Source organism: Myotis brandtii, unplaced genomic scaffold, assembly GCF_000412655.1.
Source record: "Myotis brandtii unplaced genomic scaffold, ASM41265v1 scaffold313, whole genome shotgun sequence".
Classification (NCBI taxonomy): domain Eukaryota; kingdom Metazoa; phylum Chordata; class Mammalia; order Chiroptera; family Vespertilionidae; genus Myotis; species Myotis brandtii.
In genome coordinates, this window is record NW_005361994.1 from 387,305 (window position 1) to 399,845 (window position 12,541).

The following is a 12,541-nucleotide window of genomic DNA, read 5'->3' on the forward strand; positions in this document are numbered from 1 at the left end:
TTATTTGGTTGATTTTTCTTTGTTAAATGGCATTTAAATGTATAAAATAAATATCAAAAATATAAGTCTTTGTTTTACTATGGTTGCAAATATCAAAAAATTTCTATATGTGACACGGCACCAGAGTTAAGTTGGGGTTTTTCAAAATGCTGACATGCCGAGCTCAAAAGGTTCGCCATCACTGATCTAGATTATCCATGTAATAGTTCATGCTGTTTCTGTCTATACCTCGTTTTTAAAAATCTTAATAAAAGCAAGTGGTTAAAAGTCTTAAGTAGCGGTGAAAGCCTTGTTCCAGGAAACAACTGTGTCCACATCCTGGACTCTTGTTCTGTGAGCATTTCTTTGCTCAGCTACAAAACGAGGTCTTTTCTAGCTGCCTCGTTGGGTGGTTGAAGAATCTGAGCTCTAATTAATAGGAAGCTTTTGCACACCTAGTGAGCACTATTATGGTTATTATCATTGTTATTACCTGTCATCTCACCACAGAGGAGAGAGTGATGGCATTCACCTGAGATCCTGCAGGTTGTGCTGGGCTCTGGAGACAAACCCTTTGGCTCAGCAATCAGGTGAGGAAGGCGCTGCGGGAAACACACCACTGAGCACCAGACACCGCAATATGGCTCTCCGAGGACAGAGGGTGGAAGGCCTGGACGTAACCCTCTCCGCGCCTAAATGGACAAAGGCTTCCTTGGAGCTTGCAGACCCTCCTCTTCACCTGACCTGTGTAAGCAACCAGCATCTCCTGCCTCCTGCACATACATGCATGTGAGTTCTCTCTCTCTCTGTCTCTCTCTCTTTCTCTCTCTCTCTCTCTCTCTCTCTCACACACACACACACACACACACACACACACACACACATACACATGCCATGTGGAGTTATATTTGACCCATTACTTCTGTCATTAAAGCTTTGTTTGGCCATTATTTAAAAGTTCCAGAGAAATCTCAGGATTTTACTATGCAGGGATTTTATCGCAACCGCCTATAAATCCCAATTAGGCGGCTTGTCGCGGAGCCATGAGCGGAAGCACAGATTCTGTTTGTTCCCAGCGTCTCATTAATGCCGTGCCTTCCCGGTGGGTTACAGATGGAAGGGACGTCTGCAAAGAGGAGTGTGAGCCCATCGGTCACAGACCCCTCATTCTCTGCTGCAGAGTTATGCAAAGGCAGAACACTGGACATTAGTTCCAAGACCGCAGCTCACTGGGCCTCTCTCAGCATCGATCCTGTACTCAGAGATCTGAGTTTGAATCCAGATTGTTATTTTTTAATTTATCTTTATTGTTGAAAGTGTTACAGATGTCCCCCTTTCCCCTCATAATCCCCTCCTCTTCCACCCCTCCCCCTTCCCAGGCCTTCCCCCATGCTATTATCTACCCATGGATTCTAATACTGACTCATTCTAAACCTCTCCAAACTTTCAAGATTTCCTCTTATGCAAAAAGCGAGGAAGGACAATATATTCCATGTGGAATTACTATAAGGATTAACAGACTGTGTAAAATGCCTCTGAGGTGTCTGGACCACTGTTTTTAATTAAAAGTAAACTCTTTCCATACCATTTCCTCCTTTATAAATGGAGAAGCCTGGTTCCAGCCCAATATTATTTGACAATAAAACCTGTGGTACGAACAAATAAAATCACACACACACACTTAACCTTCCTTTCTGAAAGCAAGTTGGCTATTTTGTAATTTAAAAGGCCTGGTGGGAGCAGGGTGGAGGGGGTCAATGGGGGTGAAAAGGGGACATCTGTAATACCTTCAACAATAAACATAAATTTAAAAAAATAAAGAGGAAAAAATAAAAATAAAATAAATACTAAAATCTCTCTATATAAAAGCCCAGTGACTGGAATGGCGGAATGACCAGAACAACCAGAATGACTCGTGGCTATGGTTGTGGCAGCCAACCAGCCTGATCCGGGTGCCGATTGACCCCCCAAGCCCTCCGCAGCTGGCCTGGCCCCTGATTGGCCTCCAACACCCCGATTGGGGGCAGGGCCAGTGGCCAACCGCCCGTGGTCCCTCTCTCCACCCGCCCCACCGGCCCGGCCTAATGGACCCCCATTGGGGCGGGCTGGCCGGACCCCACCCGTTCACAAATTTGTGCACTGGGCCTCTAGTAAAGAAATAAAAGTCATTCTAGAATACTAACTTTTCAGAGCCCCAGACTTTCAAAACTGCTAAGTGAGTACCAATGGGCCACTTGAGACGTTAAAATTTAAATACAGAGGCAGTGAAAGAACATAGTCAACCACACCCTAAAGCGAACATACACTTGAAGATAACAGGCCACTGCAACACTTTAAACACCTACTTGACCAAAACACCTTTACCCCTGCTCTCTTATAACTGTCTCAGCACCCTGCACAGCTAGTTTGCATAGGAGGAAGTTAAGGCTCCAAGGGCAACAGCAATTTGCCCAAGTTCACGCAGCTAGAGGTCAGGGCAGGCTTGTGCCTCAGGTGTGACGGATTCAAGAGAGCAACACTTTTGCATTATGCAGAACTGCCTCTCTCTCTCTTTTTAAAACTGATTTTTAAAAAGTGGATAGGAGAGGGAGAGAGAGAGAAACATTGATTTGAAAGCCAATCATTAATCAGTTGCCTCCTGCATACCCCCTACTGGGGATCCAGCTAGCACTCGGGCATGTGCCCTGACCCAGCAACCTTTTGGTGCACAGGACAATACTTACCCAACTGAGCCACACCAGCCAGGGCGAGCTGCCTCTCTTTTAATGGTGCTATTTTGTATTAATAACCAGAGCTTCCTTGGTTCAGTCTTTTAGCCAATAATTTCCCTAATTCTGTAAACTCTGAGTCCCAGCTACAAGTAGGATGCTTCCATGCCCTTTAGGAGCTCACGGTATATGAACAAATGGACTCACATCAAGCCAGGATGCGGTGGTGAGAGAAGGGGGGAGTACTGGGGGGAGGGGAGGCATGCTGAGAGCTGAGGTTACCTCATTGTGTCTGGAGGGTGAGGCTCGGCGGTAGTTCTAGAAAGAGGTTATGCTTTTATTACATTCAGGGAGATGAAGTGCCACCCAATGAGCAGCAGAAGAGACAGACTTTTTGTTTCCCCACAGAGAGACCCACAAACTTAGCAGTCTTGGGAATGGAAAGTTCTGTGGAAAGTTACTAATCACCTCTTTTATACTGGGAACTTCTGGGTATTAATAGCGTTATTTCTCGCAATAAAATATTTGTTTGTTTTATGGTGGAAAATTTAGGAAAATAATTCTCCTAGTTCCATTTCCTAGTAATAGTCACTGTTAACATTCTGGTGCTTTTCTATGATTTTATTTCTATATATGCACTACATGTTAACCAATTTATGCAGAATTAGACTCATTTACTATCTAACTTCCACATTCTTTTTCACAGGTTTTCCATCATCATTATTTAAATTATGCTTTGGGATGTCCTTATTATAATGTTATTGTCATAGTTAATTAACATTCTTGCTGCGGATTTAACAGTATGTTCTTAATCACTCCCATGAGGGGGTGCACTCCAAGAAGGTAAGGACCACATCCCATCTGCTTATCCACCATCACATCTCCATCCCCTCAGTCAGAGTCCTGCACACAGCTGGATATTTATATTATCGACATCATTTTATTTTTGCACACACACACAAACACACACAGTCCTGCAGTGAAACATTTTCAGCCAAATATTAGTCTGGTTCTTTACTTTTTTAAAAAGTTAATTTACCATACACACACAGTCCTGCAGTGAAACATTTTCAGCCTAAATCTTAGTCTGGTTCTTTACTTTTTTAAAAAGTTAATTTACTAAAAGTGGATTTGGGGGGCATCAAAGGCCAAGGAAAACTTGCAATCCTTTGATACATGTTGCCGAATCTGCATTGCACTGAGGCTGTAAATGTCTTTTCCTCTCACCACTAAAGTGGGACAAAGTCCTTTCCCTGTCCTCCTGCCAACAGTGGGTATTATTTATTCTTTAATCCTTGCTGATTAGAGTGGTAGGAAATGGTATCTTATTTCATTGATGAGTAGTAAGGCTGAACAAGCTCCTCTGTAAAGTATGACTCTGATTTCTGGATTATGAATATTAATATGAATAGAACGGTGCCTCATACATAAGTATGTGTTATATTATATACATGTATATTTAGTTATATGTATATATGTGCATGTAGGTCTATGTAGTTCTATGTTAGTAGATATGTACTAGCTCTCAGGAAAAGCCACGTTTGTGAATGATTATGCATGTGTGCATGTTTTCAATAAGGATACAATGAAATAATGTATGCAACTATAATAATCCCTGAACTTTTTATTTCCAATTGTGAGAGATAAATGATATACATGGCTGGGAAGCATATAGAATTGCAATTAAGAGCATAGACTCTGGCCGAACCGGTTTGGCTCAGTGGATAGAGCGTTGGCCTGGGGACTCAAGGGTCCCGGGTTTGATTCCGGGCAGGGGCATATACCTTGGTTGCCGGCACATCCCCACTGATTCCGGGCAGGGGCATATACCTTGGTTGCAGGCACATCCCCACTGGGGGGTGTGCAGGAGGCAGCTGATCGATGTTTCTCTCTCATCGATGTTTCTAACTCTCTATCCTTCTCCCTTCTTCTCTGTAAAAAATCAATAAAATATATTAAAAAAAAAGAGCATAGACTCTGGATAAGTACTTCCTGAATTCAAATCCTGGCCTCTCTACTTACTGGTTATTGGGTAAATAAACTAATTTTAGTAAATCCCAGTTTCTCAGCCTAAACAAAAAAAGGGGGGGGAGAGGGAGAGGTGTTAATTGTTCCACCTACTTCACATTGATGTAATGAAGATCAAAGGTGTGTTTTTTTCCCTCACCCGATGATATGTTTTTTATTGATTTGAGAGAGAGAAACATGGATTGATTGTCTCCTGTATGCATTCTGATTGGGGATCAAAACTGCAACTGGGTATGTGCCCTGACGAGGAATCAAACCTAAGACCTTTCGGTGTAGAGGACAATGCTCCAACCAACTGAGTCACACTGACCAGGGCAATCAAATTTTTTAATGACTCTATATACCTGGAAATTGGCTGACATTTGATTATTTTTAGCTATTACAAAGTAAACAAACAGATTAGTTCAGCATTCTTAGTGATACTTCTACAGGGAGGTGCACAGGATGGTACAATAGAGATTGATTGTCAGTGGGGTGGGTGGGGAGAAAGGTGGGGGTTGGAGAAGATAGCTAAGGAAGGTAACTTTGAGTAAGCACTGGATGAGGAGAAAACCAGGCAAACATGGGGAAAGGAATGTTCAGACACAGGGAACAGCATGTGCAAAGGGGAGAAGCAAAAGGAAGTCAGTATTGCTGAGGGGAAAGAAGCAAGCAGGACAATGCGGCAACATTAGGTAGAGAAAGTGGGCTGAGGCCAGCCTACTCAGGGCCTTATTGGACACCAAAGGTTTCTGATTCAACTTAACCTAGTAACAGAGTATTATTCACCCTTTAAATAAGAAGGTTAAGGTTGTAGGGGAAACAAAATAGGAGTTGCTTTGAATTGAATTTATTATACACTAGAGACCCAATGCACGAAATCTGTGCATGGTAGAGTCCCTAGGCCTCGCTGGTGATCAGGGCCAATTTGTGGGGTGACAGGCGGGGCGATGAAGGGGCCCCCACTGGCACCCACCTTGGCCAGCCTGGCGCCACCCACTCACTGGCCCTGCCCCCCACCGGCAGTCGCCTCCCTCTGTGGGGCTACCAGCAGGGCGATTGGGGGAGGGGAGCTTCTGGTACCCACCCTGGCTGGCCTAGGGCCTGCGGGCTGGGGGCAGTTCCTGCATTGAGCATCTGCCCCCTAGTGGTCAGTGCACATCATAGAGACCAGTTGTTCTACCGGTTGTTCCACCTGTTCAGTTGATTTGCATATTAGGCTTTTATTATATAGGATATTTGTAGAAAGATCAAAGAATGGGTTTTTAACACCAACATCTATGTATGTCTTTGAAGTTGTAATGGAGCTTCAATCTTGGTTATGAACTCTCTGCAGAGAAATGATTTAGTCATTTTTAAGTAAGTTGCATGCAGGAACCCTTAGCTCATAGGACAGTGGCTATACTCTGCTGCCAGGGTCTCTGCAGGTTACAGGTGTCTTCTTCATGCTTCCCTATGGTGCTAAGGGATTGGCAACCTTTTTATGCCCTGTCCAAAAATTGGCCCAGCCTATTCTCCTCTCTCTTCTCATAGTTCAGTCATTGGGATTACATCTATTTTATGGTGGCTGTTTTACATCTTTAGAACCCAAAAGGCAGCAGCAAGAATGACGGTTCTCCATCAAAGTTAATAATAATAGAAAAGACAGAATAAAACAAAACATTGTTTGGTAACAGATGTCTGTATGAGGAGGCTCCACTTGAACCAGCTTCCTCCACTAAACCCATATTTCATTCAGCTTGGAGGGATGGCTTCTCATTCCTGCTTTAATCTAGCAGGAATTTAATCTAGTTTATTGCACTGGCCTGTAAGTGGATAATATATTACTTTCATCTTTATCCCAGGATTTGAGGGAGACAGTAATCAGTATATCTCTTCTTCAATTCTGGAACATCTGTATAGCAAAGATGTTAACTGCCATCCACCGAAAGAGTTGCTATTCCAATAATATACCATCAAGGTAATCAAGTAATATTGCTAATGCTTCCTTCATGTTCAAATACCATGCTCATAAATACAGAGAACAGACTGACAGCTGTCAGAGGGCAGGGGGGTCAGGGAGCTGGGTGAAAAGGAGAAGAAATTAAGCAAAAAAACAAACAAAGAACACTCACAGACACAGGCAACAGTACAATGATTACCAGAGGGAAAGGGGGTTTGGGAGAGATGGAGGACAGTAAGAGAGGATAAATGGCGATGGAAAGAAACTTGACTTGGGGTGATAAATGCACAATACAATATATAGATGCTGTATTTTAGAATTGTATACCTGAAACCTATATAATTAAATTCAATTAAATTTTAAAAATAAATTCAATTAAAATTTAAAAAATTAAGATAAAGAAGAATGTGATTAGGCATGGTTCTTACTGTACTGCCTGCACTGAGGAATGAAACTTCAGCCTCCTCATATTTAAAAACAATTCAAAACAAGGTTGTCATCTGACTTGCCCATCTCATTGTCTAGTGTAAAGAATAAATTCAGGATAACTGTACATTAATTATATATATTTATTGTATGTAAAAATGCAACTCCAAGTGTGAAGTGACATGACAGCATGGAATTTGTAGAAATGTTAAATTAACTCCTAATATTCAGATTGTCTCTTAATTCCTGTGTATTCTAAGAAACTTATTAAACTCTGACTTCCAATGTCTTTACCTATAGAATGGTAAAAAACAAACAAACAAAAAACACGAGTGGCCTAAGAGATATGTAGAATACTTAATTCATTGACCACAACACTGATATCATATCTTAATTTAAGTGGCAATTTATAGTCCTCTGTAAAATGTTAGAGTGTGAGATTTAAGAAGTTAATCAGCAACTAAAAGCTTAGACTTTTCACTCAGATCCACGTGGGTTTCAACCTGAGGGTTGCCACTTGCTGGCTGCCAAGAATTTGAATTAGTCTCATTTTCTTTTATTCTCTTCCCCTCTCACCAGTCTCCTCCTATAATATTAAATGAAGGTACTGTCAGTGCCTCCTTTTGGTATTGCTCTAAGAATGAAATGATATCAAGCTGATATATTTGAGTGGGAATGGCTTACACATTCTCATTTAAACCTCACAATAATCCCAAGATATTGGTTTTATGAAACGCACTTTCATGGAAGGAAACTGATGTTAGATGACTGGCCTAAAAAATTGGGATTCAACTCAGCTCTGACTAGCTCCAAACTTCATGGCCCTTCTCATCCAAAGCATTGACTTGCCTGTGTAACAGTCCTTCCATGATGCCTGGCAATTCCCTCTTGCCTTCCTCCTTGACCACAAATCAACCTCAAACAACCACGACATCTGCTCATAAAGAAGAGATGCTCACTCCCATGCCCTCCTCTTGTGAGGGTACCACTCAGAGGACCAAACTTTTTGCAATCATAAAAGATGGAGGTTGATTCAAATTTTAACCCGTTTTTTCTAGTGCTTCCCAGGCCTAAGAAACTGCTATGTCTTGTCATCTCTGCATCAGATGTCATATCTGTAACCAGTTTCCCTTTTATCTCTGCCACAGCTGTTAAATTCATGCTCACATAATCTCTACTATGGATTAATAATGCCCCCCCCCCCTCGGTATTCTCAATGTTCTCCCTGCAAAACTATCAGTGTCACTATTATCAGGGTGACTTTGGTGCTGGTATGTCCCCTCTGGTAAAGACTGACTCATTGCACAACAATTCCAAAACCTAAACACAGAGGCCTGAGGTTCAGTACTCCGGCCCTCCCCTTTTCAGGTTTTCCTCCTTCCTCACACTGCCCCCTGCAGGTGCCAAGTATCACAGCCTCTTGCTCTCTGCTCCACTTGCCAACCCATGGAGATATGTCTTCCCCTAACACCCAAATCCTACACGTGCTGAAAGGCTTGGCTTGAACTTTTTATGGTCTGTCTTTCACAATTCCCCCCAGATAGAAGAATAAATGGCACTTTATCTTTTTTCCTCATTAAATTCAAGTTACTAATGATGTATGCAAATGTTTTCTTTGATGTTAGACTACAATTTCCCATATGAAGAACCCTTGCTATTTCTCCAGAGATCTCTCATGGTGCTCAGCACCTGAACCTGCATGTAGATAGAAAACACACACCTTCCCACCCCATATACACAGAGTAACACCAGAATGACCGAACCCATGGATATAAGCTCTTCAAAGGCAAAGGTTCCTTGTCCAGAGTTTTTAGCATCAGCCTGAAGTTTTGCCTGAAGTTTAGCTTGGTAACTGCTTCCTAATTTCCCTTGGGGTACAGGTAGGAATCCACCTTTGATTCACTGTAATATCTGAATGCAGCATTCTATCAATCAGCATATCACATTGCATAGTCTCAGTGATTGTGATTGGTTCAGCACTGGGCAATCACTCAACCATCGTCCATGGTACCCAGTGAGAATCAAAGGTTCCCATGCCTTATCAGGGGATGTAACAGTAATCCTCTTGTGACCATTACAGGAGATCATTTCCTGGAATGGATTTGACATGGGAGAAACTGAGCTGAAACATGGAGGGAGAGAAAGCCCATCCAAAGTTACATCATTGGTGCCTAGTCAGATCTAATCATGAATCTAGCCAGCTCTCCATCTCATGCTCAATTTACTTGGACAAAAAAAAATAGAGTTCTCTCTGCTTAAACCAGTTTGAGTCTAGTTTTTTCTGTCACTTGCCACCAACCGAGTCTTATGTGTTAAGTAGGTATCGGTTAATTTTCTGAAGAGATTCTTAAGGCAGTAAACAAAGCTGCCTTTGATGGCCCGAGGAAGAACCCTTAACAAGGAGCCTTTGATATGGGAGAGAGGATCTGAATATTAATGCCAGTTCTCCAGCGAGGGCAGTGTATCTTGGTTCTGACCTTCGGTAAAAGCTAAACAAACAAGACTCTATCAGCTCCTCACAGGTTCCTGTCAAACAGCAGTAAGCACAACACAGCATAGCAATTAGCGTGCAGATCTTCTAAGATGTAGAACTGCTGACCAGTGATCTGTTTAGGACACCAAGGGGTAAAGGCCGGGAGGAGGAGTACAAGGCTAGAGGGTCAGGTGATTTAAATAATATAGTGAAATGATGAATAAGGACCTAGGTAGACCTATGACAATGAGACAATACTTATTTTCTCACTCCTTGGTCCTCTGTAGACAATTGGGCTCTACGGTTCCAATACTTTTCAATCCTGAATTTATTATTGTATCTCAACCACAGTATTCCCATCTGTAAAATGGTACTAATAAGGAAACATGCATACCTTTATGCAAATTGTCTGGCACTCGCGGTTCTCTACTTCAATGATTCTCAGACTTTTTTTTTTACTACAGCCTATGGTTAGAAATATATGGAACATGCCAACCCCACACACATCCACACACACCTATACTTCTAAAAACAGTTTCAGAAGACAATCCTTATCATTGCAATGCACATTGCATTTTTTATTCAAAATATGATACTCTGTTATCAAATAAATATTCAAAATAAAATATTCTATTATGACTCATTTGTATTGTAAGATGGCCATGCCCATCAATGGGTCTTAACCTCCACATTGAAAAGCATTACCCCAGATAAACATATGGTACAAAATGCATTCCAGAAACATGCCCATTACACCCAAGGGACCCCATCAGTGCATGAATTCGTACACCGGGCCTCTAGTTAAGTTAAAAAGTTTTAGGCTTGAGTATGCCATGGTTTTCCTGACACACAGAAGGATTTAGAACTCAGACACAAACATGTAAGAGCCCTTAAAATTTTCTTTGAGTCCTAGATTCAATGTTCCTAAAGCCAAACCCTAGATTTCCCAGTTCTATGAGAGCCAATATATTCCCTCTTGGGCTTAATTTAGTCAAAGTTCAGTTTCTCTCCCTTGCAAATCTAAGGACCCTGAATACCCCATCCTTCCAAATCAGCCTCAGTCTATACCTCCTTGCCCCATCCATCTCCCTTGATCTCCTCAGCCAGAGGTCACCAGTGGAGTACATTTTCTTCCCTCTTATTGAGATTTTCTCTTTTAACAACTGGTTTAATGGTTAATTGCATGCATGTCTGTGCCCTTCTCTCACCCAGTATTAGATCATCTGTTTTCAAAGGAAGTCATCTTAAATATTTGTCATTAATATCTTATAATTAATAATAATTTAGCATGATTACCTAAGAGTCACTATCATGTGCCAGAACTTGTGCTTACTGATTTATATGTGCTATCTTGTTTAATTATTAAAGTATTGCTATGAGGCAAGATTTATTGTTCCCTTTTAGAGATTAGACACAAAGCAGATTCAGAGAAGCTAAGTGACTGACCCCAATTTTTTTTTCAGCAAGTAAGCAGAGCGCAGGGTTAGAATACAGGTGTGTCTTATTCAATAAGTTGTGTCCTTAATCGTGTGTGTGTATGGACATATGAGTGTGTGGAAATTTTTTGGCCAATATTATAGTTATCTATATCCTGTACCCCACACCCCCTCCCAGTTTGGAGAGCCTGTGGATATGCACAGTGCAATTACATCAGTGAGTGAGTGGATAAAACTGATAAAAGAGAGGCTAAGTCACACACACAAAGGGCATCCTATGGGCCCTTCATGGCCCATCATAGAGACAAGTGCAGATGGCATCATGACCTTTCTGGTCTCACAACTTGGTGCTTGGCAAAAACTCTAAAAGCTACCAAATTCTGAAAGACGAGGACATTTAGAGAGAAAGAAGCCATGATGGATGTGCAATCCCAGCAAATGCACCATGAAGGATAGGACCATTGCTATGCATGATTTTTTTAATAACTACAAAAATTCCCATGTATGGGATTTCTGCATGTGAAAATTGATAGCATTGCTGATGCTGCTCATCTCTTTAAACAAGCAAACTCATCTTCCCAGCTGCTGTTATATCAGGAATAAATTGGCTCCTCGACAGGTTTGCTTGCAGGTTAGAACTGAGATTGAATAGATAATAACTTTTGGGGTAGCAACGCCTGCCATGGCAAATAATAAAGAAATTCATGACCTGCAAAGTGCAGGGTGATCGTTTTCCCCAAATATATGTCACCCGGCCTTCAAGTAGGTTCATTAGGTGTCCAAGAAGCTGCAAAAAATATTCAGCACATACAGGCAGGTGACTCAAAGGGAATGATCTCACCTGTAGATGAGGCAGTAGTTATGAAAACATGTAGGTCAACGAGGAACTTGTTGTTAAGTGGCTTTTAAAATCAAGACCCAAGAACTGGGCATTTGGCTGAGGGCTTGCCTATCTCCACGAGGGAAATGAAGCTGGGTTTCTAGAGTGACCTTATGTAGTGTGGCAGCTTTTGCAAATATCACACTGGATGCAGATCCATTGGATGGGGCTTCAGTAACTGGATTCTCTATTTTGGAAGATCATTTCTCTCTCTTAGAAAAATAATTAGGTGTCAATGAGGAGACAGAGGGAAGCTAAGTAGACAGGGACAAGGACCTTGCGGGGGGGTCAAACTGGGGTACCCAACTAGGTGAAATTGCTAGACAATCCAGCTGGGCATAGAAAAAAGGGCAAGTGCAAGAGATAAACTTTAAAATGTATGGATTGTTGCTAAGACAAGCAGCTTGCAGGTAACCAATCACAATGCAGTAAGGTGTATAAACCAATCCCAAGGATGTTGCTAAGGCAGAATTATTTGAAAAGACCAATCAGAAGCTAGCAAGGCTGTATCTACTCCCTAAATAAAAATGCATGCTTCCTCTAGCTTTCCGCCCCCTTCTTCCCCCCAGGAGCTAGATTCTTGGGTTGATGGCAGGAGACATACTCATTCCCCTGTGTCCACGTGGCTTATGGCCATGTGGGATTCCACATATGAACTAATGGATTTTAATACCCTTGGATGCTGAACTA